The sequence below is a fragment of the Staurois parvus genome, unplaced genomic scaffold (genome assembly GCF_062004578.1).
Source record: "Staurois parvus isolate SC_StPar_1 unplaced genomic scaffold, SC_StPar_1.0 ptg000256l, whole genome shotgun sequence".
Classification (NCBI taxonomy): domain Eukaryota; kingdom Metazoa; phylum Chordata; class Amphibia; order Anura; family Ranidae; genus Staurois; species Staurois parvus.
In genome coordinates this window covers 932,462-950,516 of record NW_028318052.1, presented here as the reverse complement: position 1 = coordinate 950,516, position 18,055 = coordinate 932,462, and the positions used below count along the sequence as shown (strand labels likewise).

Below are 18,055 nucleotides of genomic sequence, written 5' to 3'. Positions count from 1 at the left end.
GCCAACCCATGTCACCCTGCAACCCTTACACTGCACTTCCTGTGACGTAGATCCCGCACCCCCATGTCACCCTGCAACCCTTACACTGCACTCCCTGTGACGTAGATCCCGCACCCCATGTCACCCTGCAACCCTTACACTGCACTCCCTGTGACGTAGATCCCGCACCCCATGTCACCCTGCAACCCTTACACTGCACTTCCTGTGACACCCATGCACTGCACCCGTTCCCCAGCTGCCTTATCCTGCACAAATATGTCAGTATGTAGTCCTTTACCTTCTGGAAATGTGTAAAGAATAGCAGAAATGTGCAAAAAGCGTGCACTTGCAAGGACTCACTGCAAAAAAAGTGTGCAGCTCTACTGTTGCAGAAAAAAAACTGCACCCCGTCACTCAGCTTCCTTACCCTGCGTCCCCATGGCAACCTGCTGTTATCTATACCCTGCACGCTGTGTCACCCAACACCCTCACCCCCATATACCCCTTCCCATGTATCACTCCTGTAAACCCATGGCATTTACACTGCACTGCCTACCACCCAGCTCTCACATCCCTCAGTGACACCCTGTTAACCTCTACCCCACCCCATGTCATCCTGTAACCCTGACACTACGTCCCCATGGCAAACAGCGCCCCCTCCCTGCTCTCCCCGGTCACTGCACGCGCCTATGGCACAGTGAAATCTACCTATTGCCGGTGTATGCCCCGCCCACTTGATGTTCCCGTCTGACATCACTTCTGGGTTATTTTAGTAGCTGGAAGACTCTGGAAGAGTTGTTAGCGAAGTTTTGTTTCTTAAATAGTGAAGTGAAACGGCTGGCACAATGTAATGAGCGGCGAGCACAGAACGCTGGGCTGTAGTTAGTAAGGCGCGGGATAGAAGGACGTACTGAAATAGGACGCACAGGAGGCCAAACGTCCATTTGTAGTTCTACTTCCTCGTCTGTCCAAGGATTTCACCGTCTTGTATGCTGAAAGTAAGTCTGGAAGCCTTCAGAAAAGTGGTCTGTCACCAGAGCTGGCCACACTGGTAAGGTCCGTCTAGTCATTGTCTGATACGTGTGCTAGGACACCGATAACCACAGCTCCCAGTATGTGCTGACACAGCCCTGATATTGACAAGGAAGGACAATGTACATAATCATTGGAGGATAAGGCCTTGCTCACAATCCTGACGCTGAACAATGGTGCCTATATATAATACGCGTTGTGTGTGCTTATCACAGATATCCCACAAATGCCCTGTGTGCTTAACAACGCACCTCAGATCTTTTTTTTTTTTTTTTTTGAACAAGGCCTAGCCTTGTTCACTGCTATGCATGACAAATGTTGATGTGGCCGACAGGTTTGTGTACCTTGAGGCTCGGACTCCTCTCGAGCACACAATGCAGCTTTGGTCATCTGTCAGTAGAAAGCATGTTTTCGAATTAAGCCCAGCACACATGGGTCAAAAATCGTCCCAAATCAGCCAGTACAGTAGATGGCTGACATTCAGCCCCTGTGTAGGCTGACGGGATGCCGGGCCCCTTGCCAGAACACAATAGCTCAGCGGGGAGGTCGCTGCACTAAAATTGCATTGTTGAGCTCCTCAGTTTTTTATTTATTTATTTTTTTTGAGTTGAACGAAAAAAAAAAATGTGACTGTATACCAGACTTTAGAAATAGCTCAGCATAGAGCAACAAAATTAATCAGGTTAATTAATTCATAAAATGAATAGAGAGCACCTCAACTAAGAGGAACAGTTATGCAAATTATATATAATCAACCACCCCCACCTACACAATGATTCCCTCTGACCCTATAGTATATCCTTCCACCCTTGACGTCAACAATATACACAGTATCCAGTCACCCTACATATAACAGTGTCCATCCCCGTGTTCAATATATGTTTTTTATCTATAGAAGTCCATACACCCTATTAAATCTTCATATAGTCCCCCAGTACTTGGTGTTCCTTCAATTCTCTGTGTACAGCAAAGATTGGACCTCATCCAAGATGGCCACCGCGATACTTCCTGTAACGCCTGAGGTCACGTTAGCGTGTCAGGTAGTGACATCAGACCTTGCCGGAAGTATTGCGGTGGCCATCTTGGATGAGGTCTGGACTGCCGTAAGGAGATGGTGAGCTATTAACCTGATTTTAAAGCTGCATATAGTCTGCATTGATGTAAGCACTTTTAATAAAGTTTCACAATACTTTTAAGAAGGTTTTGATCGATGATATTGTACTTTCTGGGTATTCTCATCACTGATTTGGAGTACTGGTTGCAAGATCCTGGAGCTATTATTGGGTCTGAGTCAAGCTTGCATTACCTGTCTTCTGGTAAGGTATGTAGGTTAACAGGTGCCTTAATATTTAGACCATGGAGGATATTGACCACTTTTAAAGTTTGGCATGGCACGAGTTCACATTACAGGAGTAATAGGTGACCTTGTAGTGGCAGCAGAATCCTGGAGCACTTTATTTGATTTATTTAGCCTACAGCACTTGTTGATTCAGTAAGGTACATGGATTGACAGGAGGCACACCTGATTGCATTGTATGGTCACTATTTATAGTGTGGCGTGGCACATACTGTGTATGAGGAGTGTGGAGCATTAAGCTATTCACTAGATTTGGTTAGGGGAGGTATTTATAAAAGTGATCACGGGGATATGAATTGTGATTCACACACACTTATACTTGCATTTAAGGATAATGCAGTAATGCTGAGTTTATTTATTTTGAGGTTCCTTTGAATAGAAGAGGATGAATTGGTTTGCTGTACACAGGTAAAGAATTGAAGGAGCACCAAGTACTGAGGGACTATATGAAGATTTAATAGGATGTATGGACTTATATTGATAAAAAAACATATATTGAACATTTTGGTTTATACTCACAGGGATTGACACTGTTAGTTAAGCAAATTACACTTGTTCTCCTAAGGCCCCATTCACACCTGAGCGTTTTGTAGCTCGAAGTTTCAAAACTCTTGAGGACCAAAATTATTTATTCTCAGTGGAGATGGTTCACATCTCCACTTCCAAGTTGCCTGAAGCCAAATGCCTGAAGCTCAAATAAGTTCTGCAGCTTTTGTTGTAGCTCAAATTGGGCAGATTTGTGTGTTTTGGCCACGTTTTTATCCCCATAGAAATTACGCGTTTTTTGTGTTCAAATGAACATTTGTAAAAAAAAAAAAAAATGGTAATCAGAGATGTTGACTTTGTATCGCCCAACACCCAGGACATGTAGTTCTGGGCATCGGTCAGGTAGCTTTTTTTCAACCTTTAGCCCTGCAGCAGGGCTTACCTGTCAGGTGAAAGCATTTGGGTTGCTGCACTGCCGCCCAATTGCTTTTACACAGTCCATCACAGTCAGTGCCAGCCTACCCCACCCCCCTTGCATGTGAACCTCTCCCCACTCGCTAAGTCTCCCGGGCTCTGCTAGCCCATCTGCGAGTCTGGGACTGGTTCAGTATGCGCCGGCTGCTAGAGGGGAGGGAGGAGAGCGAACACTCCTGCTCCTATCCCCTTCTTTTCCTGACCTGGAGGTGACGTTATGACATCCCTTCCAGGTCCCTGTTCACAGACAGGAAAGAATGTAATGCAGTGTGATGTGATGTAATGCAACATTCAGGGGAGCACAGAGTAGACATGCAGGGTCTGTTAGACCCTTGATGTCTCAATAAAGAGAACCTGTCACAAAAAATCATCACATAGGGGACTTTTTGTCCTCTGTGATGGGAAAAAAAAAAATGAAAAAGTGCACCCAAGCACATAACATCCCTTCAAAAATAAAATTTAGACCTCCCTGCACATATATGCATGTACAAAAGTAAAAGCACGCGTGTGGCGCCTACGCATGAAAGCGTTGATTGCGATACACATGTTACATATCGCCGCGCACGCCAGAATGAGAGCAATAATTTTAGCACCTACTAAGACCTCTTCCATAACACTATACTGATAACCTTTAAGGGGTTTTAAAAGAAAATATAAGAACTCGCCATTTCACGAGTGCACGCAAATATACGTTTTGACATGTTAGATATCTATTTACTGGTGCAACCTCATCTTTTATATCTTACCAAAAAAATAGGGTATTTTTTTTTTTTGTACCCTAAAATTAATTTCAGTGTACTTTTTACTGAAATTTTGCATTTCCTAGATCTTTGTGGTAATATCGTCTGACATAAAAAATTGAAACTACCACTATTTTATTCTGTAGGGTCTTTGCCTTCAGAAAATATATAATATTTGGGGGTTTTCTATAATCTTCAAGCCTAAAATGAATTTTTAAATGTGTGCAAATATGGCTCTGGCAGCAAAAGGGATAAAGGCTAAGCCTGACACTCCCTTTTTCCTGACGAGCACCCAATAGGTGCTGCTTACACTGCAAGGTGTCTCTCCTCCCTGCTAGTCCTCGGTTGCAGTGCTGAAGACAGGCAGGGAGGGGAGGAGGAGATAAACATTTAATTTTTTTTTAACATTGCACTGTATAAGTTGCCATAGAGCCCCTTTTGATTTTAAAAGTCCCACACATTCCTAACAGCACCTCCAGATTTAAATACGGTTTTGGTTAAAATTTTGGTTAAGATTTTTTTTTTTTATCTGGAAAGTAGATTGTCATGCAGGACAGGTAGATTGGGACCCAGATTTAGTCCCTGGACAAGTTGTTTTGTAAAAAATTTCCACACCCCTGAATATGAACAAATAAATGTAAAATAAATAAATACAATTCATTGTAAATAAATATAATAAGCCCTAACCTTAACCCCCTAACCCTATAAAAAAAATTAAATTTATTATTAATACTACATAAAAACCCAAACCTGAACAAAAAATTTATTATTAATAATAATTTTATAGTTAGGGTTTATTATTTTATTAATTTTTTTTTTTTTTTTTTTTTTTGGGTTAGGAAGTTAAGGTTAGAGGGTAATTATTATTTATTCATTTATTGTATTTAACCTTTATTATTTTTATTCATTTTACATTTATTTTTTTATTTATTATTATTATTATTATTACCCTAACAAAAATAATAAATAAGACAATAAATACTAACCCCTACCCCTAATCCTAAACTTAACCCCAACCCCTAATTCTAACTCTAACCTCTTACCCTAACAAAAAAATAAATGAATAATCATTTTTAAAAAATCTGATAGAAAATCTGAAAAACTTAGCAACAAATGATGCAACAGATGATACCTCAAGCCAGGGAAGCACATGCCCAAGCTCTGGGATGGCGGGTAGGCAAGCCCAGATCACGATCAAACGGTTTGGGGGTGGTAAAACCCATAGCTCAATGGGGCCTGCGACCAGTTTCCAAATCACTCAAGTGGCCCTTGTTTTTAAAGGGTTAAGCACCCCTGGAGTAGGGGAAAGGTATATCCCCTGGCAGGTTTTTGTTGCTATCAGTGTCTCATTGGGAAGATTTCACTTCATGTTCCATTGTCAAAACAGGAACTGAGAGGAAATCCCTCCGAAGTGAGGTAATCCCTGGTCACAAGAACTAGTGTCCGCTATTTGTGTCCATGCACAGTAGGCTTAAAAAAAACACCATTTTTTTTTGGCAAAAAAACCCAGCTTATATAGAGCGTTTTTGTTAAGGCACTAGGAGCGTTTAGCGTTTTTTTTTTTTTTTTTCTCCCAGAAAGCTTCTCTCAAAAATGCAAATAAGAAGGGTTTTTTTCTGCCTCTAAACATGGAGCTTAAATATACCACCTAAATCTCCTAATGTTCACACACATAGAATAAAATTGAACTGCATCTATGGACAAAATGCAAAACTCCCGTAGAAGCAGCGTTTTTTTAAGCCCAGTGTGCTTGGACCCTTACTATGCTGGGGACATCCCAAAATTTGGGATTTTCTTGTACTTTCATTTTTTAGGATAGCGGTAAACAGTACATATAGAGGGCACAACATCTTTCATATTTTACCAAAAAAATTTTATTATATTGTTTTTGTATGCACTAAAATACATTTAATTGTATCTTTTTCAGAAAACTTGTGTTTGATAAATGGCTTGCACATATTGGAGGGGATTTACTAAAGCTGAAGCACTCAGAATCTGGTGCAGCTGTGCATGGTAGCAAATCAGCTTCTAACTTCAGCTTGCCCAATTAAGCTTTGACAATAAAACCTGATTTTGCATGTTCCAGTTTTAGTAAATCTCAACTATTGCGTCACATAAACAACATTTTATTTTCCATGGCCTCTGCTTTAAAATAAAAACTTTTTTTGGAGGTTCTAAGTAATTTTAGAGCAAAAAAATGCAGATTTTAACATGAGTAAGTGAGAAATGTCAAATTTGTCCCCAATGGCCAGTGGTTAAAAAGGGTATTTGCTCGAGATAAAACTATATTTGTACCACTTTGCATAACTTTGGTTCGGCCACATCTTGAATATGCTGTCCAGTTCTGGTCATCAATCCTCAGCAAGGATATTTTTGAACTGGAGAGTTATCATGGTCAGGCTCGGAGACCAGTAAGTATAGCAGTAGAGAGGCACTGACCAGCTGGATAGTTGCACATGCAGGTCACCCTGGTGGAGGACGCAAGCTCACCTAAGGTGCGGGGTCTGAACACTAACTGGTATTCATCCGAGCTCCTGATTGTGAAGATGCGTTTTGCTGTGTATTAGTACCAAGTCATGATCTTGAGGATTGCCACACCAGGAGGTGAGCAAACCAGGGTCCAGAAGCAGATATAGCAGGTAGGGATCAATAGTCAGTAAACAAGCCAAAAGTCATTAGCAAGTGGTTGCAGGTTGGGATCAAGCAGAAGCATAGTCGAAGAACAAGCCAAAGTTTTGTAATGAGTGGTAACGAAGATACGAATGGCAGCAGAGAGATAAGAGTGTCAGATTATCGTGCTCTCTCTAGTCAATATCTCAAACAGGAAGGAAGTGCAAAGGCATGGCTTAAATAGGAAGTTCATGGGAGGAGCAAAGCATTCAAGATTCACAAGAAGCAAGGCACGATTGTCTAATGGATCAGACAGGGAGCTGTGCAGCATCTAAGGTGCCTCGGCAAGAAGAGTTACTGCCAGACACAGCAGAGGTCCTCAGTTCAGATGCGGGCCCCAACAAGAGTTTAGAGAAGGACAGCAAAGCCAATTAGGGGGCTGGAGGACCTAATTTATAAATAACAACTTTTTTATTTGTTCTTTAAAGTCCGCAAACGTGCAACTATAACGAAAAACCCGTAAGTGAATCACAAAAAAAGTGCAAGTGCAAAACACCACACGAAAAAGTGCACTTAGGAGTGTGCTGTGTCCTACCCCTAAAGGGGCAGGACCACTACCCTGATCCCCCGGGGCATGAAGCTCCTGACGGGACAAGGTTCCCATTTGGTCCTCCTGGCCAAAAGGCCTGGTGGACCACCGTTCCTTGTGTCCAGCCAAAGCCAGACACCCAGTACTTGGTCAGGGGGCTCTCCCGGAGAGAAAACCCCCTAGGGACAGGGGTGGAAGGAACCAAAAGGCCACACATCCTCCCCCTAGACTTCAGGGTAGGCCCGAGGACCCACACCCTCCATCCTGTGAAAACACACACATAAATAAAGAAAAAAGTGATAAGACGTGGGAGGTGTTAAATTAAATAAATAGAAAATAAAACAGTGGTCGTGCCAATTTGTGCACAAACCAGGCCCTGAGGCCTGTAGCAAAAATTGCCCTGATCCTAGCCATAAGGCCTGGTCCTAAGAGCGCTGTGCAGAAAAAGTTGAAAACACAGTGACCATGTGCCATCGTCACACAGTGGGGTCCCACACCCAGGTGTTACTAGTGGCACCCCTGAGGCGACTACTCGGGGGGCACTGGTTTGCGGACTCGCTGCCTTCCCGACCCCTGGCCAGACAAGGTAGATCCATTCAAATCAGGAGGTACTGGGTCCTTCCGGTCTCCTCGGGGGAATTACTCCCAGGTCCCAGCTACGTGTGGGCATCCCGGTTTCTGTCCCCCCGGTACTAGCCTTCCAGACCCCCATCATACCAGTGAGGGTACTATACAACAGTCATCCCTGCAAAGCTAGAATGACCGTGAGCACCCCCACTGGACACTGATAAGAACAGATACTACACTTGATCTTAGCCAAAAGGCCGAGAAGCGATATATAAATAACAACTACAAATATTAAACTTGCTGTCCCTGGGAAAGAGGCTATATACACAACCTTGAATGTTGACGCCTGCATTGGGAGGAAACTAATTAACCTAAGGTCTTTAAAAAAACATATGAGGCCACACAACGAAGTTGTACAAGAAAAAGTTTAATCTCAAACTGCATAAGGGGTTCTTTATCATTAGAGTAGTAAAGATGTGGAACTCCCTTCCATAGTTGGTTGTGTCAGCAGGGAATGTAGATGAATTCAAAAACTTTTAGAAGTTTCTTAGTGAACACTGGTTGAACTGGATGGATTGGTGTCTTTATTCAAACTTACCAACTATGTAACAATAACAGGTTGGTCTGCCAAGAATGGTCATTTATAAACCTTTGTCATTTATGATACCTTTCACAGACAAATTTCTGTTTATAGTCCCTTTCCATTCCCTCAAATACCTCTCGATCGTTTTCTGTAAATTGGCACCACATTTGCTGTATGCCAGTCAGTTTGTACCATTCCAGTCATATGCAGTCTGATTTTTCCCTCAAGTTGTCTGAGGCTTGTCTCGGCAGTAGAATGCTGAATGTGTCTTTTTAGCACTGGGAGGTTTGTGGTGGTGCACTGTGGGGTGGCTTTAATAGTGCTCCATTTTGTTAAGGCTGGTCTATTGTTTTTTTCTTCCTGTACAGACCAAAGCCCCTGGCAACCGTGTGCTTCATACGAAGTGAGGCTGGGAGATATGCAGAAGAAACGCCTATGTCAAAGCTGCATTTCCTTTCTTGTTATAGAGTTTTGTGCAGTTTGTAATAGTCTTGTTTATTCTGGTAAAGGATAAGTGCACCTTTTCATAACATGTTACACCCATGTTCAGGGTATAACATGTAATATCAGGGGTGTGGAAATTTTTGAAAAAACTACTTGTCCAGGGGCTAAATCTGGGCCCCAATCTACTTATCCCTCATGACAATCTACTTGTCCAGATCCGTATTTAAATCGGAGGTGATTTTAGGAATGTCTGGGGCTTTTAAAAACAAGAGGCTTTATGGTGACTTAAACATTGAATATTTTTAACATTGCTCTGTTTATCTCCTCCCTTCCCTGCCTGTCTCCAGCACTGCACACGGGGACTAGCAAGGAGGAGAGAGACCTTGCAGTGTAATGAACACTGACTGGCTGCTCATCAGGAAAGGGTGGGTCAGGGCTTATACTTTATCCCTGTCAAAGCTGTTTTTTGCACTTTTAAAAAACATTTTAAGCCTGAAGTTTACATAAAACCCTCAAACATATATTTTCTGAAAGCAGAAACCCTAGCGAATTAAATAGTGGTAGTTCCAAATTTTTATGCCGCATATTACCACAACATTTCAGTAAAAAATACAAGTGAGTTAATTTTAGGGCACAAAACAGCAATAAATTGCCGTTTTTTTTTTTTTTGTAAAATATATAAGGTGAGATTGCAGTGAGTAAATAGATATCCAACTTGTCAAACCTTAAATTTGTGCGTGCTCATGAAATGGCGATGAACTTCAGTACCCTATAATTTCTATAGGTCGACACTTTTAAAGCTCCTTATAGGTCACCAGTCTGGCGATGCATATTAGGTCTGGTGCTAGAATTATTGCTCTCATTCTGGCATGCATGGCGATATGTAACATGTATTGCAATCTACTGTTTCATGCGTAGGCGCCCCAGCGTGTGCTTTTATGTTTGTACGTGCATATATGTGGGGGTGAAAGCCTCAATATTTTTTTTTTGGGGGGGGAATGGTATGTGATTGGGTGTAACTTTTTTTTAAATTTCTTGGTTTTTTTACTGTTTTTTTTTTTTTTTCATCACATCACAAAGTCCCCAATGTGATGATTTTTGGTGACAGGTTCTCTGAGAGATCCAAGGACTAAAAGACCCTGGATGTTTCCCCTCTGCTCCACTGGGGAGCGCTCTTACAATCTGGGGATTGCATTACAGTCTCTCAATGGGGACCTGGAAGTCGCATCACAACGTCACTTCCGTGTCAGCACAAGAAGGGGAGGGGAGCGGACTTGTCTGCTCTTCTCCCTTCCCTCTAGCCGACGGCGAGCCAGGCCCGCAGATGGGCGAGTGGAGCCCGGGAGACCTCATGTCGGGAGCGCAGAGAGGCTGGCACTGTTGCGCTGCCGCCGATTGATTTACCTGACAGGTGAGCCCTGCTGCTTGCCCGCAGCAGGGCTAACGGAGGAAAGAAACTACCTGCCTGGCGCTCGGAACTACATGTCCGGGACGTTGGGTGATAGGAATCCAACATCCCTGAATATGTTATGGACGGACCAGCTCCAACTCCCCTGCTTTGAAAGCTAGTGGGGGATCTTCTCCTCCCACTGGCTGTTAAAATGTAGCTGCGTCACGCATTCAAAGTGCTCTGTGAATGAGAAACTACAAGTCACAATAGCCTTAGTGGCTGTCAGCTTGTAGTCCTCAATGAACTACCATGATGCTGTGGAGCGCTGTGGTAGTTCATTGATTCTTCCTGTCAGTATATCTGCTTACTCGTACATCCCGTACGGGCAAGCAGATATACTGACAGATCTCTAGGAGACCTGCATGGCACCAACGATCTGCTGAATGCTTGTGCAATTGTTTACAGGCTCCTACAACAAATAATTATAAATGCCAATTTTTTTTACCTGCAAAAAAAATGCATTTATTATTTTTTTAGTAAAAGGTGAACTTATCCTTTTGGTAGAATGGTGTTACCTAATGTATTTGTCCCTCCAGATGTCTTGTGTTCATGGTTTATCGCCTATGGCCCAGCTTTCTGCCGCTGTCTCCAGGGTAGCAGAGGGGGTCTATGGAGGAGGAATTTTCACCTAACTGGACGAGTGAAGGAGGAGGGTGAGAATGAAGACAAGAGTGCCTCCAAATATAAATTGTCTCTGGAGGAGATGGATGAGCTTCTCAGGGCTATTTGTGCTTGAAGATTCAGAAGAAACAATTGTCTTCCCATGACTGTTTGTACCAAGGTCTCAATGAGAAAAGAGGAATTGTTTTCTTGTGTATAATCTACCCGCAGACTACATCAAGAGAATGTCAGGATCCTGAGAGAAAACCTTTCTTCATTAAATCTCATAAAACGAGATCCTCTTTTGATGAAGATATAGCTTTATAATGGAATAAAATTCCTAAATTAGATGTGGCTTTTTTCCCAGGTGAACATTGGCCTAGCCTTAAAAAATATGGGCATGCTGAAAGATGCTATGGTTAAAAGGATGGTTCCCCTTCTTAAAAGATCCTGACAATCAAACTTGTTTAACCTCAAGCCAGCCCTGGCCACTAATTGTGTGGCCAAGAACGTAGAGTATTGATTAAAACTGTTAGATGCCCATACTGACGCAGGAACACCTAAGGAAGAAATTTGGGATTTCTTTCTTATTCTGTTGGGTATATTGCTGATTCCTGTGCAGAGTCCCATCACGTCAGCTATGTTTGCTTCTTTGACCAACTCCACTTGCTGGGCCTTATGGCTGAAGACTTGGCCAGGCAACTCCGCTTCTAAGGTCAAATTGTGCTGCATTCCATTTTCAGGGGATCTCTTTGTGCTAGAGCTGGAAACAATCCTTCACCACATGGCAGATAAAAGAAGACCTTCCCAGTGAAGATATTGCCTCTCATGGTAGGAGGGAACAGCCTCAGGGTAGCCAGGAGAAGAACCAGAAGTCCTGGCCCTCTCAAACAGGGGGAAAGGGTGTGTGTTTTTCTGTGCTTCTGAGCACCCCTCCAAGTTGCCTTTCTTCTACAGTGGACCAACATCACATACAACTCTGTTATTCAGGGAGCAATTGGTCGAGGCTACAGGCTCAAGTTTTTTTTCCCCTTACTTAACCCAACCCCCCCATGAGACTTTTTTTGTTTTTGTTTTTTCTCCTCACAGAACTTCTGAAGCATCCTGTGAAATCTCTGGCCAGTTCTTTTTACAGAAACTGATTACACATAGAGCTGTTGTTCTAGTGCAGGGGTGGGCAAACTTTTTGACTTGAGGGCCGCAATGGGTTCATATATTGGACCCGGGGGCCGGACCAAGAGTAGATGAATGATGTGTATGTGTCATCCATAGTAAGTATAGTAATATTCCCCCATAGTAAGCATAGTAATTCATCCCCCATATAGTAATTCATTCCCCATATTAATTCATCCCCCATATTAAGTCCCCAAGTCCCCCATATAGTAATTCATCCCCCATATTAATTCATCCCCCATATTAAGTCCCCAAGTCCCCCCTGTGTCAATTCACTTACCTTTGCTCCGCGCGTTCCTCTCCCTGTGTTCCCGCGCCGTTCCGGTGTAGCATGAAAATCTGTCTCCTATGAGGATCTGTCCCCCTCGACGTATCTGCGCATGTGCCAGTTTCAGGCATTAGCAGCCGATCGGCGATCTCCGGCACATGCGCATATACGTCGAGGGGGACAGATCCTCATAGGAGACAGATTTTCATGCTACACCGGTCTTCAGGGCGGACTGTGAGAGGAGCCTAGCGGGAGCCTAGCTCCGCGGGCCGGATTAAAAGGTCCGCCGGGCCATATACGGCCCGCGGGCCGTAGTTTGCCCATTGCTGTTCTAGTGTCTCCATGTAAGAAGGAGCCAGGATTTTATTCCATAACTTTTTAGTAAAAAAAATCTTCAGGGCATTACCACCTGATCTTAAATCTAAAACTGCTGAACAGATCCATTCTGTACAGGAAGGTACGCATGGACACATTTTCTCAGTCAGAAATATGCTTTTACGGAATTACTTCATGGCATCCGTAGACTTAGAGGATGTGTACCTAGTTTTTTTGGGTTACTCCACAAAATGATTGCAAAACTACAGTCAGCCATGTTATCATTCCAGACCAATGTATGTTAATGAAGAGAAACGGGACAGACTCCCTTGTTCACAAAACCTTGCAGTCAGCCGTGACACCACCTCCTGAGAAACATCTGAAAAATAAGAAATATATATTTTTTTTAATTTTTTCGTATGTTGTGTGAATGGGAACACATCACACATAGTGCGGCTTTCTCTAATATGAATGTAAAAGTGAAAATCCGCTTTAAATCTCTGTGCTCCAGAATCTGCTGGGCATAGCACATGTCCACCAACTGTGCATTACATCTACTATCGCATTGAATCCTCAAAAGCGTGTGGTTAGTGAAGGGTGGAGGTGTGCTAATCGAGGAGGGACTATATACCCCATAGTGGCAATTTTAAATGCTGATTCAGCCATGATTATGTTATGGAACTTTGAGGTTGTCATGGAACAAATGTTTTGCTAGTCCTTCTTGCTTTCTGTACACTAAAGGTCTTGTTCCCGTTTGGAAACAGGCATTGTCAATATGTGTGGTTTAACAAAATTATATAAGTGGTGAAGCGCTCAACTTAAATAATAGTGACAATTATCTCATACCTAAATACACTTATTAATCAATATAAATGAAAATAGTGCAATATCCCCATATATAAATTGTACGTCCCTGGTGGTATAGTGATAAACAAATAATACCTCTTAAGCTATGCAAATATAAATAAATAAAAAACTAGTGCAATATCCTCATATATGCATTAAACATCCCTGGTGGTATAGTGATGGACAACTAATACCTCTTAAACTGTGCAAAAGTGATACTTGAATTCAATTAATTAAACCAATTAAATAAAATATTAATTACAATAAATTAAATTGTGATGCCACACTGCAAAACAATGAAAAAGTGTTCAAATAATGTCACTCCATGCTGCAATAGTGCTCTTCGTGAAAATCTTGACGTGACTCCCCTCAATAATAGCCAAAATGCCCCCTCACCTTCCACATTCGACCCTTGCGGGTCACAGAGCTTTATATATATATATATATATATATATATATATATATATATATATATATATATATATATATATATATATATATATAATATATCTCTGCCAGATATTATTCTCCTCCACTGCCTCCACCGACCAAGATCCTCCTCCAGGCAGTAAGTTACACTCCAATAACTCCCCTCACAAAACGGACTCAGACACAAGGCGCATATGCAAAACAAAAGCAAACCTCCATAGTGCAATACTGTTTTAATGCACTCAACGATACAATGAAAAATTGCACTCACATATCCTCAAATCGAGAGAAGCAGTTCCCATGTACTATGGGTGTATACAGGTGTCCAAAGATGGCGTCCGAACCCGGAACCGGAAGTACGTCACCCCTATGACCGGAAATACGTTGACGCGTTGCGCCACGATCATGTGGCTTCTTCATGATCCTGAAGAAGCCACGTGATCGTGGCGCAACGCGTGGACGTATTTCCGGTCATAGGGGTGACGTACTTCCGGGTTCGGACGCCATCTTTGGACACCTGTATACACCCATAGTACATGGGAACTGCTTCTCTCGATTTGAGGATATGTGAGTGCAATTTTTCATTGTATCGTTGAGTGCATTAACCTCCTTGGCGGTATTCCCGAGTGTAGCTCGGGGTAACATTTCAGTACCAAAAGCGGTAACCCCGAGCTACACTCGGGAATACCATGCGGCGCTGCTCCGGCATGTGTTCTTCACTTACCTTACCCTGCGCTCCCACGATGTGTCCCCTGCAGCGTCCCCGGCCATCTCCTCCGGCCGATGCCGGCATTCGGCTTCTGTGTCCTGTCCCTGTGACGTCGGGACATACGGGCGCCGCCGGCGGCGGGAAATTTAAACATTTTAAAAAATGGTTTTTTTTTTTGTTTTTTTTCATTTTACGCAGTAAAACATTGCTGTCTCAACCTATTTCACATACATATTGTCCCTAGTGCTTTGTCCTGCGCCCTGCCTGCATTTGCTTTTGAAGGTTTGCTTTTGTTTTGCATATGCGCCTTGTGTCCGAGTCCGTTTTGTGAGGGGAGTTATTGGAGTGTAACTTACTGCCTGGAGGAGGATCTTGGTCGGTGGAGGCAGTGGAGGAGAATAATATCTGGCAGAGATATATATATATATATATATATATATATATATATATATATATATATATATAAAGCTCTGTGACCCGCAAGGGTCGAATGTGGAAGGTGAGGGGGCATTTTGGCTATTATTGAGGGGAGTCACGTCAAGATTTTCACGAAGAGCACTATTGCAGCATGGAGTGACATTATTTGAACACTTTTTCATGATTTTGCACAGTGTGGCATCACAATTTAATTTATTGTAATTAATATTTTATTTAATTGGTTTAATTAATTGAATTCAAGTATCACTTTTGCACAGTTTAAGAGGTATTAGTTGTCCATCACTATACCACCAGGGATGTTTAATGCATATATGAGGATATTGCACTAGTTTTTTATTTATTTATATTTGCATATTTGCATAGCTTAAGAGGTATTATTTGTTTATCACTATACCACCAGGGACGTACAATTTATATATGGGGATATTGCACTATTTTCATTTATATTGATTAATAAGTGTATTTAGGTATGAGATAATTGTCACTATTATTTAAGTTGAGCGCTTCACCACTTATATAATTTTGTTTCACATATCTTGCGGTATAGAGAATAGGTGATAGCAGCTAACTCACTAGGTTCTGTGGAGCGCAGGGGGATTTCTGTATATTTAATATGTGTGGTTTAGCAGGTACTTTAGGAATAAATGATAGAGATCAGCTTAGGAGAGAGATGTACAGTTGCAAGAAAAAGTATGTGAACCCCTTGGGATTACGTGGAGTTTTGCATGAATTGGGCATAAAATGTGCTCTGAACATCCTCTAAGTCACAACAATAGAAGAACACAGTCTGCTGAACATACTACACAAACATTAGATGTTGCCATGGTTTAATTGCACATAACATGTAAACATTCACAGTGCAGGGAGGAAAAAGTATGTGAGGCCCTAGCTTAATGACTTCTCCCAGAGCTAATTGGAGCCAGGAGTGAGCCAACCTTGACTCCAATCAGTGTGATGATATTGGATGTGTTGCTGACAGCTGTCCTGTCCTTAAAAAACACACACCTGTTTTGGGTTTACTGGTTTCAAGAAGCATTGTCTGATGTGAACCATGCCTCGCAGAAAAGAGCTCTCAGAAGACCTACGATCAAGAATTGTTGACTTGCATGAAGCTGGAAAGGGTTACAAAAGTATCTCCAAAAGCCTTGATGTTCATGTGTCCACGGTAATACAGACTGTCTACAAATGGAGAAAGTTTAGCACTGTTGCTACTCTCCCTAGGCGTGGTCGTCCTGTAAAAATGACTGCAAGAGCACAGCGCAGAATGCTGCATGAGGTAAAGAAGAATCCCAGAGTGTCAGCTAAAGACCTACAGAAATCTCTGGCACATGCTAACATTTTTGTTGACACATCTACAATAAGGAAAACATTAAACAAGAATGGAGTACATGGGAGGATACCACGGAGGAAGCCATTGCCGTCCAAAAAGAATATTGCAGCACATTTGAAGTTTGCAAAAGAGCACCTGGATGTTCCACAGCACTACTGGCAAAATATACTGTGGACAGATGAAACCAAGATTGAGTTATTTGGGAAGAACACACAACACTATGTGTGGAGAAAAAAAGGCACAGCACACCAACATCAAAACCTCATCCCCACTGTAAAACATGGCGGAGGGAGCATAATGGTCTGGGGCTGCTTTGCTGCCTTAGGGCCTGGACGGATTGTTGTCATTGAAAGGAAAATGAATTCCAGAGTTTATCAAGACATTTTGCAGGAAAACGTACGACCATCTGTCCGCCAACTAAAGCTCCGCAGAGGATGGGTGATGCAACAGGACAATGCCCCAAAGCATACAAGTAATTCAACAAAACAATGGCTGCAACAGCACAGAATACGCCTTCTGGAGTGGCCCAGTCAGAGTCCTGACCTCCACCTGATTGAAATGCTGTGGCATGATCTTAAGAGAGCGATTCACACCAGACATCCCAAGAATATTGCTACACTGAAACAGTTTTGTGAAGAGGAGTGGTCCAAAATTACTCCAGATCGTTGTGCAGGTCTGATCTGCAACTACAGGAAACGTTTGGTTGAGGTTATTGCTGCCAAAGGAGGGTCAACTAGTTATTAAGTCCAAAGGTTCACATACTTTTTGCTCCCTGCACTGTGAATGTTTACATGTTATGTGCAATTAAACCATGGCAACATCTAATGTTTGTGTAGTATTATGTTCAGCAGACTGTGTTCTTCTATTACTGTGACTTAGATGAAGTTCAGAGCACATTTTATGCCCAATTCATGCAAAACTCCAGGTAATCCCAAGGGGTTCACATACTTTTTCTTGCAACTATATGGTAAATGATAGCATATTAAGTAGTGTCCTGGATATCCAAATCTACCAAATGAGGGGCTTTAGGGATCTCTATAATTTTCAAGTTTACTACCACCACTGTTGTAATGTCTATATTTACTAGGTGTCTGCAAACCTTTCAGTTGCAACTGTTGCACCTCACTGGTTTTTGGGTATTTCATCTTTATAGTGAAGACAACTGTTTGAGTTAATTTTTGATTACATTGTATAGTTAAAAAATTAACCATGGAAAGATCTATGGAAGAAAGTAATTACCATTTAAGGACACAATGGAGCATAACTCATAAAAAGTAACTGTAAATAACCTGAAAAAATTTATATCAAAATGTACGAGAGTAAACATCAGATTACATCTATCAGTAGAAAAGCCCATCACCTCCAAAGTGATATTAACCACTCCACCCTTCTGTGGATTTACCCCCCTTCCTGACCAGGCCATTGTTTGTGTTACAGCGCTGCGTTACTTTAACTGACAATGGCACGGTTATGCAACAATGCATCCCAATGAAATTTATGTCCTTTTTTTGCCCACGAATTGAGCTTTCTTTTGGTGGTATTTGATCGCCGGTGTCGTGTTTTTTTTTTTGTTTGTTTTTTTTTAGAGCGCAAGAAATATTAAAAAAAAAAAAAAAAAAAACTATATTTTTGACTT

General features: G+C 42.1%; 1 protein-coding gene and 1 pseudogene across 6 annotated transcripts in view; one reads left to right on the top strand and one right to left on the bottom strand.

The window, feature by feature from the left end:
- Nucleotides 1–719: 719 nt before the first annotated feature.
- LOC149459499 (TIR domain-containing adapter molecule 1-like) overlaps nucleotides 720–18,055 on the top strand; it is a 34,082-nt gene continuing 16,746 nt past the window's right edge. Inside the window, exons 1-2 of one of the 6 annotated variants that reach the window (XM_089681020.1) lie at nucleotides 720–977; nucleotides 10,848–10,964. The gene's annotated coding sequence lies outside the window, so the exon portion shown is untranslated. Of the gene's footprint in view, nucleotides 1,036–2,108; nucleotides 2,126–10,847; nucleotides 10,965–11,796; nucleotides 11,815–18,055 lie in introns of those variants that run through there. The other 5 variants (XM_089681017.1, XM_089681019.1, XM_089681021.1 and 2 more) reach the window with 5 other exon arrangements.
- Nucleotides 7,988–8,103, bottom strand: LOC149459500 (U2 spliceosomal RNA; annotated as a pseudogene).